This window comes from Vombatus ursinus, unplaced genomic scaffold (assembly GCF_900497805.2).
Source record: "Vombatus ursinus unplaced genomic scaffold, bare-nosed wombat genome assembly UNPS02014799.1, whole genome shotgun sequence".
Classification (NCBI taxonomy): Eukaryota; Metazoa; Chordata; class Mammalia; order Diprotodontia; family Vombatidae; genus Vombatus; species Vombatus ursinus.
Window position 1 is genome coordinate 32,353,994 of NW_020954577.1, and position 22,120 is coordinate 32,376,113.

The 22,120-nt window shown below is 39.5% G+C and overlaps 1 protein-coding gene across 3 annotated transcripts in view; it reads right to left on the minus strand.

Annotated features, from left to right (window-relative positions):
- Nucleotides 1-21,788, minus strand: part of SATB1 (SATB homeobox 1) — a 119,357-nt gene extending 97,569 nt beyond the window's left edge. The window contains exon 1 of one of the 3 annotated variants that reach the window (XM_027872341.1): nt 21,726-21,788. The gene's annotated coding sequence lies outside the window, so the exon portion shown is untranslated. Of the gene's footprint in view, nt 1-15,270; nt 15,463-21,670 lie in introns of those variants that run through there. The other 2 variants (XM_027872342.1, XM_027872343.1) reach the window with 2 other exon arrangements.
- Nucleotides 21,789-22,120: the final 332 nt, after the last annotated feature.

Here is a 22,120-nt window from a genome sequence, read left to right on the forward strand (position 1 = left end):
GTGTGTGTGTGTGTGTGTGTGTGTGTGTGTGTGTGTGTGTGTGTGTGCCCGGACTGAGCCGTGCGTCTCCTCTCTCTCTCTCTTCCCCCCCTCCCTCTCTCGTCTCTGTCCCCATTAAATTATTAGTTGACTCATCACTCCTCCTCCTCCTCCTGCTGCTGCCGCCGCCGCCGCCGCCGCCGCGCCGTCCCCAGCTCCTGGGCTCTGCTCTCTGCCAGAGCTTTCGGCTGCTGCTGCTGCTGCTGCTGCTGCTGCTGCTGCTGCTGCCGCCTTCGCTGTCGTGGCTGCTGCTGCTGCCGCCGGAGCTGTTGCTGTTGCTTCTTCTTCCTCCTCCTCATTTTAATACAAAATAACACCGAGGCCACCGGCTTTTTACCGCCCTAGACTGGAGGACGCAGCCTCCCTGCAGCTGCCCGGGGCCCTTCCCCTGCGGCCCCAGATCATCCGGCGCGTCCTGGGAGAAACAGAAAGACAGACAGAGACAGAGAAAGGGAGAGAGGGAGAAAAAGTGGCAGAGGAAGAGGAGGAGGAGGAGGAAGAGGAGCAGGAGGAGGAGGAAGAGGAGGGGGGTGAGGAGAGGGATAGTTGGAAGAGGGGGAGAGTGAAAGGCAGAAAAGGAATTAAAATTTAAAAAAACAGGATGGAGGGCAAAGATGGGGGTTAAGGTTGGGTCTGGGGGAGGGGGGCAGAGGTGGGGGTGGCGGAAGAAGAAACCAGAAAGACAAGTAGCTAGTGAATGAGTGAGAGAAATAGAAGGGGGGGAACGTGTGCATGGGGGGAGGGGGGAGTGCGATTTCCGGCACAGGGCGCGCAAGAATTTGTAATCAGCTTGATTAGAGTGAGGCGGCTCTGCATTTATTACACACAATACCCAGAATAACAGGGAGCCACGCAGGAGGCACCACTGGCGGCTGGCAGCGGCGGCGACGGCGGCACAGGCGAGGGAGGGAGGGTGGGAGAGCCCGAGGCTGGGGCCGGGGCCGGGGCCGGGGCCGGGGCAGGGAGTGGGGGAGCGAAGCTTGCCCGGGCCGAGGGGCTGACACCTTCCCTATTACAGAGGAGGGCGAGACAGATGGGGCAGGTGTGTGTGTGTGTTTGTGTGTTTGTGTGGGGGGGGGGAAGCGAGGAAGATTAGAGATTAGAGATCATCATCTTTGAGGAAAAGAAAGAAAGTCACAAGGAAGAGGGAGAAAGGGTTAGGAAAACAATCCCGAGGAATGGGGGTGGCGGGTGGCTGGGGAGCTACCCCCCTTCCCGCTCCGGGGCCGAAGAGAAAGCCCCGGACTGGGCACAGAGCCCAGGGAGCGCCAGCCCGCCCACTCGCCAGCATCACCCCAGAGGGGGGAGGGAAGGGAGAAGTCCTCCGGCTGCTGCAGGTGAATGGAGCGGGAGCGGTAGGGAGCCGCCGGGCAGCCACTGGAGCCAGTGCTCCGGGCCAGGCTGCGCAGCCGGGGAGGGCGGGCTGTCTGTCCAGCGGGGGCACCGAGGCCTGAGCCCTTTAGGACGCTGGGGAAAGCTCCTGGCGGGGGCTGGGGGCACGCGGCCACGGAGTGGGGTGGGGTGTGTGCTGTGGCTGGACGGTCCCAGTTGCACACCAAGGCAGAATAAATAGGTGCAGTGGGAACAGCGATAAAACTTTTGTCTCCTCTCTTCTCGAGTGTGATAGATGGGCTTCAAAACTTTGAACATCCAAGATTAAAGGCACTGAGTGGAGACCATCTTTCTGTTTACATAACTGGCCACAAAGCTGCTTAACTACCTACCCAACGTTTACCCTGACCCAGGAAAGCAATTTTAAAACAAGAATGCCTTGTTCACAATAGCACAGGTGGTTACAAATTCACTTAGGTCGCTGACCAAGAGAACTGCAAATGCAAAGAAAAATATGACGTCACTCCTAATTTACAGTCTTAAAGCAAGGCCCGAGTAAACTTTGGAAAGTTGAGGAATGGGACATCTAGATCTAATCCGCTTGACACAGGACTCCCAACTATAATGTGAAGGAAACCATGACGTTATGGAGAAATGACACTCAAGTATAAGCAGTAAGAATGAGCCCATAATGTAATTCCTCACTTAGGATACTGTTAACCATAATACATGTGAAAGTGAGAAACATTATAACCTTGACCGACATAAACATCATCTGCATCCTGCAGATGCCTCGGTTTAATGTTACCCCGTCAAGTGCTGGGCAGTGAAAAAGGGAAATTCAATACTAATATCCTCATATGACAATAATACAGGAAAATGAGGGTGTTAAATATTGTTGAACATAGTATACTGGTAGGAAGAATAAACCTGTTCAGGTAAAAATTTGATGCACGGAGTACGTCCCATTCATACTGTCTTACCTCTTGCATATACCCAGTTAGTTACTTGTTGTCTTCCCTATTAGAATGTGAGCTTCTTGAGGGCAAGGGACTGATTTTTGCCTGTCTTTGTATCCCCAGAACTTAACACAGTGCCTGGCACCTATTAAGTACCTAATAAATACTTGTTGATTTACATGACTGACAACCAAAAGAACAAACCGGCACAGATAAATAAATAAGAAGAAAATATGCAAATTAATTTTCTTTAATGCTACCAACACATGCATGTAAACATTCTGTTTACTGAAGAAGCACGTGAAAAATAAAAGATAAAGCCGAGGTTAACTGGCATAAAGATGTTTTCCTTTTGGGAAAGATAAGTTTCAAATGAGAAGCAATGCAAGTATTTTGGAATAAAAGTCCATGGTTCAATTACAAATCAAACAGGCAGGTGATCTAGAATCGTAGAACATGCAAACTGAACTCTGGTATAAAGTTAGAAAGGAAACCAATAGAAGACAGTAAAAACCACCATGAACTAGATATTACTGAAATAAAAAAAACAAAGGAAAGGTGTCAGAACATGGGAAAAAAGTACAGCCACTGAAAATAAATAAATACGGTATGCCACATATGCCATTTAAGAAAAAAAAAACCCCAGCATATAGCAGATAAAATAGAGGAAGCTACTTAACATATTAGGCAAGATACAGTGCATATACCTTATTAATAAACGGGGGGGGGGGGGAAGAGCAAAAAATAACACCTACTGCTAGTCAGAGATGGTTAATTCAAACTTGTAGAAAAAAAGGGAAGGGCGATCTATTTGAAAGGAAAACTTATGAAAATGTAAATTCCAACTGAATTTGCATATGGCTCACTTAGAAAATGATTTTTAGAAATCATACTGATTTTATTTTTAAGTTTTTAAGATGGAATCATTCAATCACACTAATTTATTTAAGAACAGCTGATTTAAACTGCTACAGCCAAACTTTTATGTCACAGAAGGTGTACTTACTCATTACATCAGTTTCCAACAGTAGCTAATAATACATTTTAAACTTTAAATGAATTAAGAAAGATTGGTCACTAAAGAATACGATGTTAAAAATGTGGAGTAGGCAATCGAAAAAATTTATGTATGCATACAATTTTCTATCAGGTTACTGGGGAAGATAAAGAATTCAGAATGAAAGTGAAGTATAGATATAATCAAGGGGGAACCAATGGGGGAAAAATCTGCTGGGAAATATAATTATCAAGTCAGATAGGAATATTGTGAAAATATCTATCAGAGAGATCATTTGCACAACCACAAGAAAACTTCCAAGTGCTTTATGAAAAAGTATATTTACCCCACAATCCTAATTACTTGATTAATGGAAACATAAAAGGGATAAGTAAAAACTAATAATCCCATTTCAAATGTGCAGAAAACCTTTTATCCAGCGATCAGAATGTGTTTTAATAAATATGAACCACACAAAATAAGTAATATAAAAAAGGAGGGGCATATCAATAGAAAATGGAGAAATAAATCCAGTAATACTTGAGAAGCAAGGTGTTTATTAATGACATTATCATGGACAGTAAGCAAATATAGTAATATCATGTATCCATTAATCACATAATCACATTAATCTTACATCAGACACTTCCTCTATGCCTGAGATATATGATTACAAGAAATACCTTGGAGGAAACAGCACATATGCATTTATACCTTAGAAGCTGTATACAGTGCTGATGAGCTTAATTACTATGTATTATCTACCTCTGTTAGAGTATTCATTATAGCCTCTGAACATTGACCAGTGTAAACCCTGGATTAAAATGAAAGAGGGAAAAATGATAATTAAGAAAATATATTTTGCTTTGCATATATGAACATAAGCTAGCAGAGCATTAGAAACAACCAAAAATGTACATTAATTTGCACTATGTACATGTCTCTACGCTTTTTAATAAGAAAAAAGACAAGCTTAAGACTACATAAACTATATACTAAAAATTGTTATTAATAATAAGGAACTTCAGTGATACATTTAAACATTACTTAATATTTGTATGTATGGTTCAAACATTAACATTTATTTTAGAAAAATAATATTGGTTTTTATGATGAAATAAACAATATCAGCTACCATACCAGAAGAAAACGTTGAAATAAATCTGCAATATTTTTAATACTTGATAATACTATACTTTTCAAATGGTTGCTACAGTGAAATAAATGACACAAGAAATCTGAGGATGCATTAAAACAATTTCAGAGTTAATGAGAATTCAAATAAATCTCAAACTTATTCTTAACAGTAGTACATATACATTCCTGGTAAACAGAAAGAAAAAAAAGGGGAGGAGAGGAGGTAGGGTAAGCATATGATCCTTAAGATTTGGTTACTGTCAGTTACCAAATGGGTGACTGAGTATTTCTGAAGGAATGTTCACACCAAACATGGCCCTTTCGAAGGATACATTGATGATCCATTTTTTCCCCTGTTCAAACAGAGTTTGGCCTATCTCTCAACACTCTGATAGCAGCATATAGGGATGCTGCTCTTTTTTTTTGCCACATCAATTCTTGGTGGGGAACTTCACTTGCAGGTGGTGTTTTCCACATATGTGTGTCTGGAAATGTGGTTGGTGTTGGCCATCTAAGGGGGCTTTTGGGGGGCCATATGTTTAGCTGTCACGTTCCTCATTTTCTCTGTCTAGGATGTCAAGACTGATTTCCTTGTAAATCTTTGAATGGACTATACACCAATTAGCACAAACAAGAGAAAAAATCTGGGTCCACAGCCCAAACAACTTTTTTCAGCATATGTCTGAGAGGAAATACAATATCCTGTAAACACTTACACCCCTTTCTCACATCTTATCTGTGACTGACATCACTATGCATTCCATTTAACTTCAGAGCACAGCCTGCTTTATGTGGTTCAGAAATTTCTGTTATTTCTACATGCCTCCTAATGATACAGAAAATGACAACAATGAGATATCCAGGGGTCATGGTGTGATATTACTTTATCATACACTAATAGCTCTATGACTAGACCCACGTAATGTTTACAATACAGAATTAAGTAGGGGGTGGGTAAAGGAGTGGGTAGGCTATGGATTAGTTTTTCTTGTGCTTTTATTAATTAGCTAAAGAGAGAAAAAAATCTTACATTGGTAACTTGAACAAATAAGCATTTACTATTTGCCAAACATGGTGCTACGTGCTGGGAGTTCAAAAACAACAACAACAAAAAAAAAACCAAATATTGTCCCTGTCCTTAAGGAGCCTACATTTTCATGGTGGAAACAACATGCATAGGAGGGAAGTGGCCTGGCAGGGGAGCTCTGGACCAGAAAATTGTAGGGACAGCAAGTGGAGTCATAGAAAGACAGACTGATCCGCTCCATCCCCAAACAATGGCAGAGTTGATTTGATGATAATTCATGGTTCTAAAAGGGGATTTTACTTGCATTGCAATTTAGTTACCTAGAGATGGGCTTATTAGCCATAATCTGTCTCTCAGACATGAAGAGGATGGTAGTGGTGGCAAAACGGTAAAGGGAACACTAATTGTACAATTCTTGTTTCGGCTGATGATCTAAACATCTCTCAATGGCTATCAGACTTTCACAGGCTGACTCAAAATGATTACTTGGATATTGAATAGAGACCATAGATCTTAGAGTCAAGGAATTCTGTGTTCAGGTCCAACTTCTGATCCACACTGGCTGTGTGACCCTGGAAAAATCTCTTACCCTTTCAGTGCTCCTAGACAATCTCTAAGATGATAATGTGCACAATAGTTGCATTGGTACAGGGAGTTCCCTCACCACTAGGGGTTCCCTAGACCAGTGAAATCACAGGTCCCAAGGGGGTGAAAAGCCTGTGAACCGTTGGGTACCAAAAAACAGCATGGAAATTGGTAGAAATCTTACTACTGACTCCATCTTCAATGAAACATTTGAAATATTTATGTCAGAATTATGGGACAATCATACTCCAGGGCTTTTTCTTTCTTTTTTTTATAAGTAAGCAAATAACTAGTGGGTCACGTCAACATCAATAATATATCCATATACCTACCTACCTTTGTATCTCTCAAAGGGCATCCATGAAATAACTGTTCCTATCCTTAGGCATGCTTATTTGAAAATATTAACATGGGTCCCTAACCAGGGAGCGCTACATGAAACAGACATCAAAGAGAATGAAAGACAGAAAATAGTAGCAAAAGATTGAGGATTTGGGGGATTGTGGAAGAAGGGTGAGGAGATGATTCAAATCTTTCCAGTCAGTCTGTGACTGGTTCCGGTATAGCCCACGCTGGGAGTGGTCAAAGGCTATAGTTATCTGAAGATAGATTGGGGCAGGAAGGAGGGCATTAGTGAATGACTTTGTTGATTTCAGCACATGATACATGGCCATAGATTTTTAAAAACTAACCAAAATCCTTTTTAAAAGAGTTGGGCAACTTGGTTGCTTATAATATGACTCTCACTGGCTTCAAGGCTATGAAAAAGTATCTGAAGGATTTCTCCTAAGGCACCTGTTCCCTCTTCTGTATCATGCAACATTTCCATATAAAAAATAGAACTTCTGGAACAGGAGGCACTTTTTAGTCAAGGAGGAGAGTGGTATTGCAAAGATGCCTTCATTGCTTTTCAGAAGAAGAGAATAATAATGATAAACTTCAGTTCTGGTTTCTACCTCCATCAGAACTGGTGCAATGGACAGAGTCCTGGGGACCACTTAGTGGGTTCTCTAGGACAGGTCATGAGCCAAGTGGAACGCTGGTTGACAGTGTTAGAAGGGATATCTCGGGCTGGGAGCTAGGTGAGTGTATCTGAGATGCATTTGAAGTTGAGAATGCTGGTAGTCCTGACTAGTTCAAGTTTGAAGTTGAAATAGACAAATTTTAGCCTATAGGATATCATAGGGAAAATACATGTAAGAAATGGTGATCTAGAAAATTCACTTTTTAAAAAGTAAATAAAAGTGAAAATTATAAGAAATTATGTTTTAGAATTTGGTAAATGAAAGGGTAGTATTTTAGGGAGTAAGCTGAAGTATTATTTGGAAATTTTCTTCAGGTTTTCTATGGTGCCAACAATCCTATGCAGATATATTATTTAACATTACAAATATAAGCTACTAACCACAAATTATACATGGAAGTACAATTATAAAACCCATCTATTATTTACTGGAGCCAGAGCTAACATAGTTTCCTTCACTGCTTTACAATATAGCTGTGTGTGATTTTCTTCCCAGAAAATTGTTCGATGTATTTCTACGCTTTACGCCAATACTCCTAATCAAGTCATGAAGTTTTCATAGATTTTTACAGCTGGGAGGACCCAAAGAAGTTAATTTAGTCCAACATCTTCATTTTACAGATGAGGAAACTGAGGCCCAGGAAAATGAACCTAGTTAGGTATAATCAGTGGCAAAGCGAGGTCTCTGGACTGCCAATACAATATTCTTTCCAGCTATACCATGATGCCATGACAAAAGGCATATTTAAATACATGACAGCTCTTAAAATTATGATTTTAAACATCCTAGGTAATTTTAGGGATTTTTCTTTCAACTAATTTGAATAGCAGCAATCCCCAAAGTTTGGTCAAGAGTTTTGTTTGTAATATATTAATATCCCTGGGAAAAGTCTGTTGATGCATCTTTGCCAACTAAATTATAGGGGGGGAAAATAGTTTGAAATACAATGGGCTCAAGTCATATCCTAGTCAATTTTATGGAGACTTTCTATCCTAGCTGCAGCTGACATTTACTGAGTGCCCACTGGCTGCGTGGCACTGAACGAAGCATTGTCCCAGCAGTATGGGAAATTGAACCACCATTAGAGCTGAAATCACTACACTATGGGCAAAAATTAAATGCTCTCATGATGCTCATGATTTATAGAAGCGAAATTGGAAATTGAATTCAAAACCAAAGTATCAAAGCACAGAAATCATTCTTCTCTCCCTCAAATAATTCCCAAGGTTTTGGGGTGCTGGCTGTTTAACCCAAAGCATCACGAGATGAAAACATTAGGTCAAGAGTCAGGTAAATGAAGCATTATGCCACATTTTCCTCTTCTTTATAAACAATGCTTTGCTCCTTCCTCACCTGCTAACCTGACACTGTCTATGGCAGGTAACAGGGATCGAGACTGGGAAAGACATCTATCAAATAATGCGGACTAGAAAAGAGGGATAATGCAGATATTAAAAATGAGACTTAGGTGTGGAAATGAGGGATACTAAGTGATAAATAAGACATTAGCCCTTGCTTCGTCTTGGTTTTTTTTTTAATTAATATCTGTTTTGAGCAAAATGAATACAGATAGGCATTTAGAGAGCAACATCTCACCAAAACTGGGTACTTAGATAGAAGAGGGATTTTCATTCTTCAGATTTTATGCAATATACAAAATGCCTCAGAAAAAAAGAGAAAAGACATGTCTTAAAACCAAAATATTCCCTAAATCTAAAGCTTCATTTTCAGGTATGTTTAATGGAGTTAGGGTGGGTAACTATTCAAAGAATGAATCCCATGTTCTTCAAAAAGTTTTTTTTTTTTTTTTTCCCTGTGGCCTGGGGCAGTGGAAAGAACAGTGTCTCCGTGAAGTCAAAGCATCTGACTTGGAATTCCATTCCTGCTTCTTACCGTGTGACCTTGGGCAAATCACCTTAGCTCTGACTCAATTTACTCATCCGTAAAATGAAAGGCTTTTATCAGATGACATCTGAATAAAAAGTTATCTTTTCACACATCTTATTTATATGTATGTATATGTATGTACATATGTATATACACATAACACACACATGTAAGTAAACATATACAAATGGAAGAATAAGTACCCAATGGGAGGAAGTAAATGACCATTATGTACATATATGATACATTAGCTTATTATTTAACTACAGAGCAGCTATTACCTCATCATATACATCAAGATCTAAATGATTATTTTGGGAAAAAATGTAGAAAAATTCTTCTTAAGTGAAGACTTTTAATTTATAAGTTCACAAATTCCTACAACCAGGGGCTATCTGTGGCATTACTCATTTCCACAATTAAATATTTTTATAACATCTGTAATATTACTTTTTTCTAAACTGCACAATTGCCTTTACCAACAATATTTATTGATTTCTTGCATGATTTTTATAAGATTTTTTTATATTAAAAAAGAAATTTTCCTGAGACAAAAATTCATGCACAGATTATATATGCTGAAGTTCATTCTTCATTACATAGAAATATTATTCTGACCCATAACTGAGGACAGGAAAAAATTAACTGAAAAACAATTATTTCATTAAAAATAATTAGATAAAATAATTCAAAGATTTTCAGTATGGATATAGCTAGAGTGTAGGAACCTACATTTTATGCCTAATTTATCTACTGTAGATGACTTTCTCTATTAAGAAGTAATTTGACAGCTAGCATACATTATCCATGTATATGTGAATTTCTATTTGAAAAGAAAGAGAATTCATAATAAAATTTATAACTTACTATATGACTTAAAAAGAAAACCTAAACTAGTATTCTCATCTCTAGCAATCCTTGAGGCTATTTTTTAAAAAAATAATTTACCTTTGTTTGTTCTGTGAAAATTAGTTGACTTCTCATTTCTTTTTTTTAAAATGTTAATATCCTTTGAACGGAAGCATTCTATTTTGACCAGTACCAGCTTGCTCCTTTGGTGGGAACTCATGTTCTTAGTGATGGACAGAACCCATTTGGTTGATTACAAGTTAACTGCATTGCAGGGGCATTTTAAATAACACTATCAGGTAGTATAATACTATGCACCTTATATTTATAAAATAACACAGCATTTTTTTGATGGCATGGGGATTTTTAAAAAGGCTACTTTTAGTTTTCATTTGTAAAAGAGGTCCTTTACATTAATCGCTTGTACTAGTATTAACCAGCATAAAGAGAAGGTTTTATAAAATGGCTTATATTTCATTTAAGTAAACAAACTAAATCTTGCTGTTCCATCTATTGGTTTAAATATTCACTTATTGTCTCAACATCAACATATCAGTTGATGCATATGGATACATAAGTATAATAGACAAAACTCAGGCTATATATATGTATATCTATAAATACATATATATATACACATTACATATATAATAAATAATAACAGCACACATTCATATAGCATTTTAAGTTTTCACAAAGTGCTTTGTGAAGAACCATGTGAAATAGTTAGAATAAGAATTATTATCCTTATTAAACAGCTGAGGAAACAAGGGTTTAGAGGAAAAGTGACTTGCCCAAGGTCCCATGACATGTAACTGTTAAAGCCATCATTTAAACTTAAGGGTTCCTAGTTGGAGCCTAGAATTCTTTCAAAATGTTCTCCTTTTTGGTATCTCATACCCCTCATGGGAAAAAAAATAAAAAAACAAAAACTTCCACCCCACAACTAAAAAAGAAACCTTTTAAAGTTAAAATAGCCCAATGAGCAGATCATGGATTCACTGAAGTATCAGAGAGTAAGAAAAGAAGCCAAATATAATGGAACGCTCACTAGCTTGGTAGTCGGGAAATCTTAAAATGATAAAACGGTTTAAAATTTAAGTTACTTAAGATATTTCTGCACAGTAGTAGTTTTACCTCTGCTACAAACTAGTTATGTGATTTGGACAAGTCCCTCCATTTTTCTAGTCCTCATCTCTAAATGGAGGGAATTGAATTAGAAGATGTCTACTCTAAAAGTTGTACTAATCTATGTTAAAAAATATGGAGCCTGGGCTAAAGTGGAAATGAAAATATGAGAAAAGCCTAATCTGGACTAGATGTTTATTGATAAATGAATGCTCTCTCTCTCTCTCTCTCTCTCTCTCTCTTTCTGTATGTCTCTGTCTCTGTCTCTCTCTCTCACACACACACACACACACACACACACACACACACGCACGCACACACACACACTCACACTCACACAAAAGAAATCCACCAAGCCAAAGAGAAACTTTAACTCACCAGATTCCATCTGTTTCATCTGAATTCATGCATAATTGATTATCCATGACTGGTAAGTTCTTTTCTCACTAGCCTAACATGGTTTTCTAAACACTATGTATTAAATCACTACCAAAGTAGAGACTGTATTTCTGAAACAGTATTGGGCAGAAGAAGAATATTTTCAAAGAAAAATTACATGACAGTTAATAATAATACAGCTGACCTGTGTTTAAGAGAGAGAAATTTTAATCATGTGCATATTAAATATTAATAACCTATTCTGTTATTGTTATAATAAGGTTAAGTAGATGTCTCCATGCTTAAGGAAAAAAGTAGGTGTGTACAGGACTGAAAAAAAGAGGCACAGAGAGATGGGAGGCAGACATAAGGCAAATGTGTCAACAATAACAAGAGGAAATGAGAAAGAAGCAAAAGATGAAGGTGGAAACTAATCTCTATGTGTCATTGTGCCTGCCAGAGTCCTGGCAAAGAGGCAGCATCCTTTTATTTCAATTTTAATCATTTCTGAATTTTAATACCCTATTCCTTTTGTAACTCTCCTGGCATTCCCCATGTGCATCCCTCCTAGCCAAAACACCAGTCTAAATGAAATGGCACGCCACCACACCACTGAGGTAGCCCTCCCCAAAGAGCCTACCAGGTGACTAAGAGCAGAAAAGGGATGTCCACCTTCTATCCCGTAGGACCTCTGGCCAATTAACTGGTTTCATGTTCTCTACTTTCTTTACATTTGAAAAGGACAGCAGTGAAGTAAGCTACAGACAGAGAAGCATTAAAAAAAAAAATAAAGCTAGCCAGTAGTAATACAATAATCAGTGACCATCAGGGCCTGGAAAAATGAGTTTGCTCTCACTGGCACTAAGGAGCATCACATGATTATTTAATTACAGCTCTAATTTTTGTCTCGTGGATGGCAACATATCAACAATTAATAGGGCAAATAGAGGAGACTGCATTTTTAAAGAGACAGAATCTGCATGGAAATCTAGAAGGTCACAAGCACTGAGCTTCTTAAGGAATGATTTTCTCAATACCACACAAGCAAATCTGCCATGCAAGTAGGCATAGACAAGAAAGAAATAATGTTTTCCAGGCAACATTAATATAGGATGTCTGGAAGTTTTTGGAACAGCAGAGATTTACCAATGCAACCTCCTACTAACCTAGCACCCATTGTACAGTAGAAGTAGAAGTATGAAGTATCAAAAATGAAAATGACAGCCAAAAAGAAAAAAAATATCTTTATAAAAATATATTTTCATAAAAGGACCTTACCCGTGTCCATGTACACTCTGATATAGCAGTATTCTCTATAGAATAATTCTATCTGTCTGGCGGTCTATCTATCTGTCTGTCTATTTTAGATTGGAAGGGAATGCAGTCATCTAGTCTAACCTCTCAGGAAACTTAGACCAACAGAGGGTGACAGTGACTCGCTGAAGACCTTATACACAGTTCTTTTGCTAAAGCTCCAGACAGACCAATATCAAAAGGATAAGCAGTCCATAAAATGTTTTTTTTTTTTTTTTTTTTTGGTTTGTTTGTTTTTAGTATGGAGTCTGTGGCCATTGTCATATTTAGATTCCAATGATGCCCAGAAGCACCAGCAATGGCCAATCAGCTAAGACATCTTTGTCTGGCAACAGAGCCCTAACCCTGACCCTATCTACCATACTGGTGAGATGCAACACACACCAGGTGGGCTGTGGCTGAGACTGCCCAGGGAAAAGCCTTAGGTGTCAAAATTAATGGCTTAGAAATGGAAAGTAACCACCCACAACAAACTAGAATATTAGAAAGAAAAGTGAATTATTTTTGTCCCTACTTAGCTATATCCATTATGGATATTTACATGGTCTGTGTCCATTCGCTTTACCTTCATTTATGCATTGTACAAATACTGAGCACCTACTATGTGCAAAGCACTGTGCTAGATGCGAACAGAATTAAGAATTAAATTCTTAATTTCTGAGCTATAGACTTGGGCATGAGTCACATAACCTCTCTGGGTCTTCTGTCATCATCTGTAAAATACAGATAACACCTGTGCTTTACTGATTTCATAAGCATATTAAAAATGCTTATAAAGCATGTTGAGGTTTTGGCCCTCTCTCTCTCTGTATGTCTGTCTCTTTCAAGCTGAGCCTGGTCTATGCAGTCAAAACTGACAAGCTAAGTCATAAAAATCTCCATTTTCTCTAAATTAGTTGCATAAATCGAGGGGAACAGCTCTGTAGTCTCTTCATTTTTTACTCACCTAGGATTTTAGTCTCACATTTTTTTGACTATTACAAATTCATAATGCAAAAAAAGCAATCACTCTAAATAAATAAGCACCTACTATGTGATAGGTACTGTGCCACCTTTGGAAATAAAGTCATGTTAGAAATAGAGCTGGAAAAAATTGCCAAGGGAAACTTTAAACATGATAATAGAGTTTTGCTAAGAAAGCTGCTAAACTCTTATCAAAACTGTTGAACCCAAAAATAAGTTTTCAGAGGTACTAAATCAAAACAATAGGTTATCTGGTTTTTGCTGGCTAAAGTGATCTGAAAACAAGAAAACGTAGGCGTCTCAAAATACTATGCTGGAAAGCAAAAACCGCTGAGGGGCACCGATCTCTAATGTCATTGGCAAAAACTGCCACACAACAGCAACAAATTAAAGAAGGACTGGAATTATGGATTCCACTAAAAACCTTCAAGTCTGCTTGTTCTTAGTGAAAAAAAAAACTGTCATGATTCTGAACTGAAGATCTGACTCCACACGCTTAAAAAGAATTTTTAAGAAGGGTTGGCAAGCAGGAGCTTGTATGTAAAAGGATACATCATTCTTTCTAACATGATTGTTAATACACAGTTAACATGTCTCAGAAAAGACTGTAATTAAATGTCTACTGCACTAATAACACTAATAAGCATGCAGTATTATTACATTACAATGACTCCATACAAACTAAAGCTGTCATTTTTAAACTTTTAAGATAATGTTTAAATTGTTCTTGGGACTTTTTATATCATCTAAAAAAAAAGAGCCCACCTTTGAGCAAGAAACATTCATAATTATTAAAAGAATGCATTCCCCCCATCAGTAACTGAGAAAATCGGTCTAGTGTTAAATATCTAATGTAAATGTATACTTTTATTGGTTAAAATATGACTACATTTATGGACTGTTTGGCTTGTTATTTGTACTATTTGTAGAGATTTCTTTAGAATCTGAAATACTGAGAGGTTTGGTAGACATTGAGATTTTCCTAGTTCTGCTATTAATCACAAATTATTTCATTTGTCTGGTACCTGGGAACAGGAAAACTCAACTACACTCAACAGCAAACTCAGGTAATTATTGATATAAGCGATTCAGAATGATCTTCATTTCAAGAGTAAACCATATACCTTAGGTTCTATGTTCAACTTCATTAATACTAATAAGAATTACTAGTATTAAGTAATATTTATAACTTAAAATTCCATTTAATTCAATGTCCTCAATATCAACCAATCAACCTTTTAAATGCCTACTATGTGCCAACATTACAAACATTAATGTACCAAACTGTCATTTATATGTTCTTACAGTACACATGAAAAGTACTTGAGTAAGAAGTAAGGGTAAGAGAAATCACCGGCCCGTCCTCCTTGCTTCCAAGGAGAACCATACCCAAATAAAGCACTCTCCACAAAGAGACTACCTCTTTCTTTAAATATCACCAGAAAAAAAAAGGCTTAATACATTTTGCAGATAATCTATTAGCAGATCTAGCAACCCACAGAAAGAATACTTACTAAAGATTCTCTTTTAACAGCTAGGAAAATGTGAAAATCCCAGAGACAGTCTCAAAAACCTGCTATTACAGTTGTTTGGATATCTGATCCTGATCCTCTATAAGGTACTGGTGAGAAAAACCGCCAAGACACTTACCCTCAAGATAGTGGAGGCCTCTCTTAGAATTTAGCAAAGCACCATGGACAGACAATGTACTTCAATGTACTTCAATGATAGAGATGGTTAAGAGTCTCCCTCTGATACTGCTAGCAAAGCAACAGCATCTCCCGAATGAAGTGGTTATGAGTTGCTACTGAAGCAGCTGGACCAAACCTGCGGTTCTGAGGGTGGGTGTGTTATAAATAGGGTCATGGCTATGGTCTGAAAGAATACGCCCACTTCACCTAGTCTGATTCTCACTACTTCCTGTACACCTGGGCAGAAGGGGAGGGTGATCCTAAGTGTAATGTCATCTCATAGACCTTCTAGTAAAAGATGCGAACATCTGTTTATTCCTTCAGCATTCTAACCTTCATTTGGTGGGACCTGCACCCTTACTTAGGTCGTATTACTTTCAGAGATCTGCTTAGGACTAATGTATCTTATTATGGCCATTTTCAAGATGATTAATTAAATTATTTATCTAACACGTCAGCTGTTGGATTGGAAACTGAAGTTAACTCTTAATGGTCAATTATCACAATCTCTTACACCAAGGGCTAAGTAACTGTTACTTAAAATGGAAGAGAAGTTGGAAAGTGAATTTGGTAGCGGATGCAGACTACTCTGTTTTTTAAAATCTCCACTAAAGAAGACCATCTAGCTCAGCGAATGCTGGTTTTTCAAAGTCCACTGAATCAGGTGGAATAAAATTGACTTTGTGAAGCTTCAGACACATCCCAAACTGTGGAAATTGTACAGAACAAGTGTGAAAGAATAAAAATAGGCCAATATATGTTACACTACTAACTCTCACTTTGAACAAATATACACACAATCTGTATCTATTTACTTTGCAACGAAATATCGGATCTGAAAATGCTTTTAAAAAAATAAACAGCAAAAGGTACAGTTGGCATAAGTTCAAAAGTACTAAATAACGTGCGTTGATGTGTGGATCACACTCTACGAAGACATCAAGTTTAAATATACTTGCCATTGAGAACAGCACTTAGGGATGATAGATAAATTACCATACTAGACACTTTTTCTTTGGTATAGTGAAGGGGAATAACCTTGTGTAACTGATTTGATTGATATGCCGTATTAAGACCCTATTCTACTCTAATGTCAATGGAATATATGATTGAAGATTGACAGTCATCTGCAGACCGAGAGCTATAATGGATACTTATAGAATATTAGTGAGAACAAATATTGCTCAAAGTGAACACTGGAATGCAACATTTTAGCAATGTTCTCAAATGTTTCATAACTTTGTTTTTAAAGTAGGCTTTACAGGGAAAAGTTTAACTCTACCTACCTCCTTAGGGAGTTGGATACATTCCTTTAAAAGCAAACTTACTTAACTGAGTTATCTTTAGGTTGATAGTGACAACAAAAAGCACTAACTCATTCAAAAAATCATATGACAAAGTGATTTTCAGAAAAAAACAGACATTAATCACAAAATATTTTGTAAGCACCTACTATGTGCAATATGTTAGCAAAGTATTAGGGAATCACAAATCTTAGAGTTGCAAGGGATCCCAGAGGAACACACTTGGAAAGGACCTTAGAGCAGTACTGTTAGCCTATCAAACCTAATTATACAAGAAGGCACATAGTTTAGCAGTGGCTATGATATTTGTTATACATTCTATTTTAAAAAATTAACCTTAAGACGAGAATGTACGTTAAAAGATGTCTAATGTTGTAGCAAGACACCTATTTTAAATGGAAGTTTATGCTTTTCCCCTCTTAAAATATGGTCCAGGTGCCATATTTTGGTTCATGGAAAAATAGATCATGTGGTATGGTCCAGGTAAAGGCAGATTTGAAAAAAAATTGGTTTCCACATGACAGAAAAAGGAAAATAGAATCAGTTTGATTAAAATTCCCTCCCCCTCCTCCCCCATTGGGAATAAGACAACTCTCCCCAGGCTCCCCCAACAAGAAAGTCAGCTGCCTTGGATAACAGCACACACAGGTAGATATTAAAATGGAGACAGAGGCGTTATTTAGTGGTGACAGGAATATAAATACATGCACTAACCTATAAACTGGTATTTACTTCAGGAAAGTAAGTAATATTTTTCCTCTGATTGCTGAGCCGTCAGTTTAATGCAGCGTAAATAAACAGTAGGTGCTCCCTAGCTTTAAGTAGGAAGTGTTCATTCCACAAGAGGAACAGACTGTTGGAGCCTGATACCCGTAGCAGCAAGACAGAACTTTCAGTTTACCAGAAAAATACATTGTCCTCTATTTGTCCAGGTACTTGATACCTGATCTATTAATTAATGTAGCTGTTTTCTAACAAAAATGTAACCTATCTGCAAAACAAACATCAGTTCTAAGTATAGATCAGTTTTTAAAGGATAACTGATCTGTAATTTTATCACAGTAGTTACAAATGAAATCATACATATATCCTTATTATGTTAAAAATGTGAGGTCAGAATGACACAGCATTATAAAGCTTAAGTTGTCAAATGGATACCCAAATCTATATTCATCGACTTAAAACATACCAAAAACTTTAATGTTTCACAAGCACGTATTAATTTGTTCTATTCCAACACTTATGCATACGTTCTGTCCTAAATAAAGGCAAAACTCAGACTATATTGTATTAAAAGCTGGAAGTCAATGTCCAAAATCCAAAAGATTATTACTAAAGAATCTCTCGAGAGAAAAGTTGGGATAGTAGTTGATAATGGTCTCATATCATTCAAATGTAACGAGGTGCTAAGAAATGGAACTAAAAATTAGCCAAGGTCAGTTTTCCTTCTATTCCAAATATACAATGTGGCTTAAGAATTTGACAATTCACGTACCTACCTACGGAAACTATTTTCCTCCGTGGTTTATATATGTGTGGCTAATAATATTTAGCCATCCATTTGACTTAGAAGGCTAACTGTTCTTAAGCATAAAAGTCAATTCCTTTGGCCTCATTTAAAACAACCACAACCCAAAGCTTGTTTAGTTTGTTTGCTTGTTTGTTTCATTTGTAAGAGAAAGAGTAGGGTAATGAGAAATATTTTGTAGTAGATTTCAAGATGCACAGGCACAGTCTGAAGATTGATTGGTGAATTCACATGCAGTCATGCCATATGGTTTGATGATTCCAATTATTAATGCAAGTTATAGTAACCCAAAATCATCCTTGTGAAAGAATAGATGTGCTTGGAGTTTGAATGGGCATAACTGTCTGCACCAAATTTGAGACTTTATAAAACAGATAAAGTATTATCACCTTCAGTGCTCTATGGTTGGAATGTTGGGTTAAACTTAATAGTGTTTATATAACCAAAATATTTTTTACAATAATGAGGAACAGGTGCTTGTCACCTGACCACATGGTCCTGAATTACAAACCATAACCTGTCACACCAAACACAATGTTGAATCTCCTGCAGGTATTAGTTTTGGCTAATTTAATATATTCTTTCTCACTTGCCACTGAGCGCATCCTATCTTAGTCATTCACAAGTTCAGAGAGCTGGCATTATACCTTTTGTGTGATAGATATAAGCCACTTTAAAGATTTCTGGGTTAAAACTGGCTAAACCAAGGAGTGAATGACTGCATTTTACAATGATCATCAATAAAAAAATATAAAGAGGCTAATTTATTAAAACAACTGAACAAAAACCATTCCTTTTGAATGCTTTTGTCTCCATAGGCTTTAAAAAAAAAACCCAAGGACCTATTATTTATTGCATATCTTGGTTTATGGGGTAAGTATAAGGAATGCACTGATTCCAGAAAGAAAGAAAGAAAAAAACAAACAAACAAACATAAAGGCTTTAGGAAGGCCTTTGCTTTTCTATCTCTCTTTTATCTTTCCTTCTTTTCAAGCCACTACTTCAGGAGGGAAAAGGGAAAACCCTTCATTCACTGGTTTCTTTTTCATCCATCACTCGTATTCAGGATTCAGGAAGGAACACAAATCCTAACAGTGATTTTATTTCTTCTGATTCTAGCTGTAGTCAAACATAACAATGCTTTCTTCTTTTTTATAGCTACTGTTTACTTATTATGTATTACATGTGACTGCTCAACTCTGTGCTTAAAATATTGTTTCCATTAGAAAAAATGTGAAGTAATAAGTGTCAAACTGAAATGAGGAATAAATGTACATTCTGTATTTAAAAAAATGTATAGGCATTAAAAACATTTGCCTATAGGATACATATTTTACCACAGCCATGTCTGTATGTGATGTGCACATCGTTGAAAGTTTATTTAATGATGTGCCTAACCAAGTTAATTAAAGTATTTATGTCTAGTGATTGTGTTAAACACTTGAAGAGGTAGTGAAAGCTACAACCAGTTACTTCTGCTAACTAAAGTTGAAATTATGCACTTATTATAACCTTTCCTAACAATGTGAGAAAAACAGAGTAAATATATTAAATTTGTTTCATAACAGATGCTTAGGTTGTTAATATTTAAGATGCCTATTCAAGCTATTCCTGTCTGCACATTTGTCAAAAATGTAAGCCTGAATGCTAATGCTTGCCAGCAGATTGAAGCAAACAGTATATGAATGTACTACTGTACTACTCAAATAATATGCAGAAGAAAAAAAGGACTGTAGCTAAATCATATCACTGGTAACATGGAAGAGAAGAAAGGGCTGTTATTAGATCTTATACTTGAACCTTAACATCTTAGAATCCAGAATTATGCATCCTTTGCATGATAAGAATTGCCCTTGATTGGAGAGAATATATCTGACATTTGCTTCTGCCATTTTTTTTTTTTTTTTACTTAGCTCAGTTTAAAGGGCAACGTAAAATAATTCTGTAAAGTTTTCAGTGGGATAGCTTCCTCTGCAACACAAGTATTTTAGGTTTCAGGTGCTGCTGAGGATAAAACCTAAAACCTTCGGTCATATTTCACCAAGTCTTCCGCTCTCTTCTCTTCTCGCCTGTCCCTGCTGGCCTCCAAAGACGCATATGCGGAACCCAGGGCAATTGGGACAGACCATCTCTCTACTCGTACAAGGTCTTCCCAACCTTCCCCTCTCCTCTCCCCTCTGTTATAATCATTTTGGAGTCTCAGTCACGGATCATTTCCCTGGAAACCCATCCGGAACGCTGCAGAAAGTTAGCCGAGAAAGGGCGCAAGGGTCAAAGTCTCAACCCCCGGCATATAGTGATGCGACCCTGTGGTTGACACTTGTAAGTGAAACTCCCAACGCCCAGGTTAAGATGGGTCCGGGCCATAGGCAGCTGTGGCTCAGTGGGGAAGGCTCTTCCTCGCCCTCCCCTTTTTCTGGTCAGTCTGACCCTCTCCCCACCCCGGCTCCTGCGCCCAGAAACCTCAGTCCCCATTCCCCAATCTCCCTGACCTGCCACGGTCCCTACACTTCTCTCTTTCCTCTCCTAAGCCCTCGGACTTCGCTGCCTAACATCAGGTCTTGTTGAGGGGGGCACGATGCTCTGCCACCACGTCCAAGGCCACGCTAGCGATGAAGCTAGCGCCGAAAGTGGCCCTGGTATCCGGGGTGCGAGGAGAAGCCATGGATGCCCACACTACCGCACCCGTCAGGATCGCGGCCCGACAGGGTGGTGAGAGAAAGACCAGGAAGCGGGGCGTGCTGTCCCAGGGATCCCCTCCTCTATTTGCAACACACTCCTTCCTTCCCTACCTTCCTTGATCCCTCCCCAGCCCAGTCAAGCCACGGCCACGGCCGCTACCACGGCCACTGCGGTGCGGCCGCAACTCCTTAGAAACAACTTGCAGCAACTTCGCGGCTCAGCCGCGGCAGAGGCGGCGGCGCCGGCTCGGGCTCCGGAGATGGAGAAGTTGCCACAAACTTCTCGGGCCAATCTCTCCCGGCCCGGCCAGGCTGCTCCAGGGCAGTGCCCAGCGGGCCCCCGTGGGGTTGTGGGGGGGGGTCCCCAACACCTATTCTCTCCACCGAGCCCCCCCACCGGGACCCCGGCACTCTTCTCTTGCTCTTTTCTACTGCCAGGAGGGGACCTCCTCCCCCCAATTCCTACGTCTACCTCGGGTACCAAGCAGGTGTGTGTGCGTGTGCGTGTGCGTGTGTGTGTGTGTGCGTTTGTGTGTATATGTGCGCGGGCCCGCGCGTATGTGTGTGCTTGCCGTGGTCGGGCGGACTGACACACTCCATCCCCACACCCCGAGAGGGAATGAATGGCATTCCCCAATCATCAGCCCTCCTGGCCTCCTTCACCTGCCCTCCGGCCCATTCCGGGGTGGGGGGCTCCTGGCCCGCACCGGGTGGCGTCGAGGGTGAAGAACGCCGCCGGCCCGAGGGCAGGGGAAGGAAGACGCCCCGAGGGGTCAGCCCGAGCGCGGGGGGCTCCCGCCTGGGGGGGGGGGGCTGCGAGGAAGAAGTTTGTAAAGACATACTCACACACGTACACCGCGAACGGTCCGGCAAAGGAGTAAACAAATGAGAGCCAACTCACTCAGGCATGGGAGCTACGGCGGCGGCGGCGGCGGCGGCTGCGGGAGGGCTGACAGGCGGCGGGCGGCCGGGCGGGCGAGGCCGGGGCAGCAGCCCCAGAGGCTTCCCGGGTGTCTCGGCGGAGGCGGTGGCGGTTCCTGCTGCTGCTGCTGCTGCTGCCGCCGCCGCCGCTGATGCTGCTGCTGCTGCTGCTGCCCCCGTGGCTGCGGCTGCCGCGGAAGTTAATTGCAACTTGACTTCAAGTTGTCTTCTTCCCCCATCAGAAGTGGGCGTTCAAAGGGGAGAGAAAAGACAAGAAGCGAGCGAGCGAGCAAGGGAGAAAGGAGGGGGGGAGAGGGAGGGAAGAGCAAGGGTAGTGTGTGTGTGTGTGTGTGTGTGTGTGTGTGTGTGTGTGTG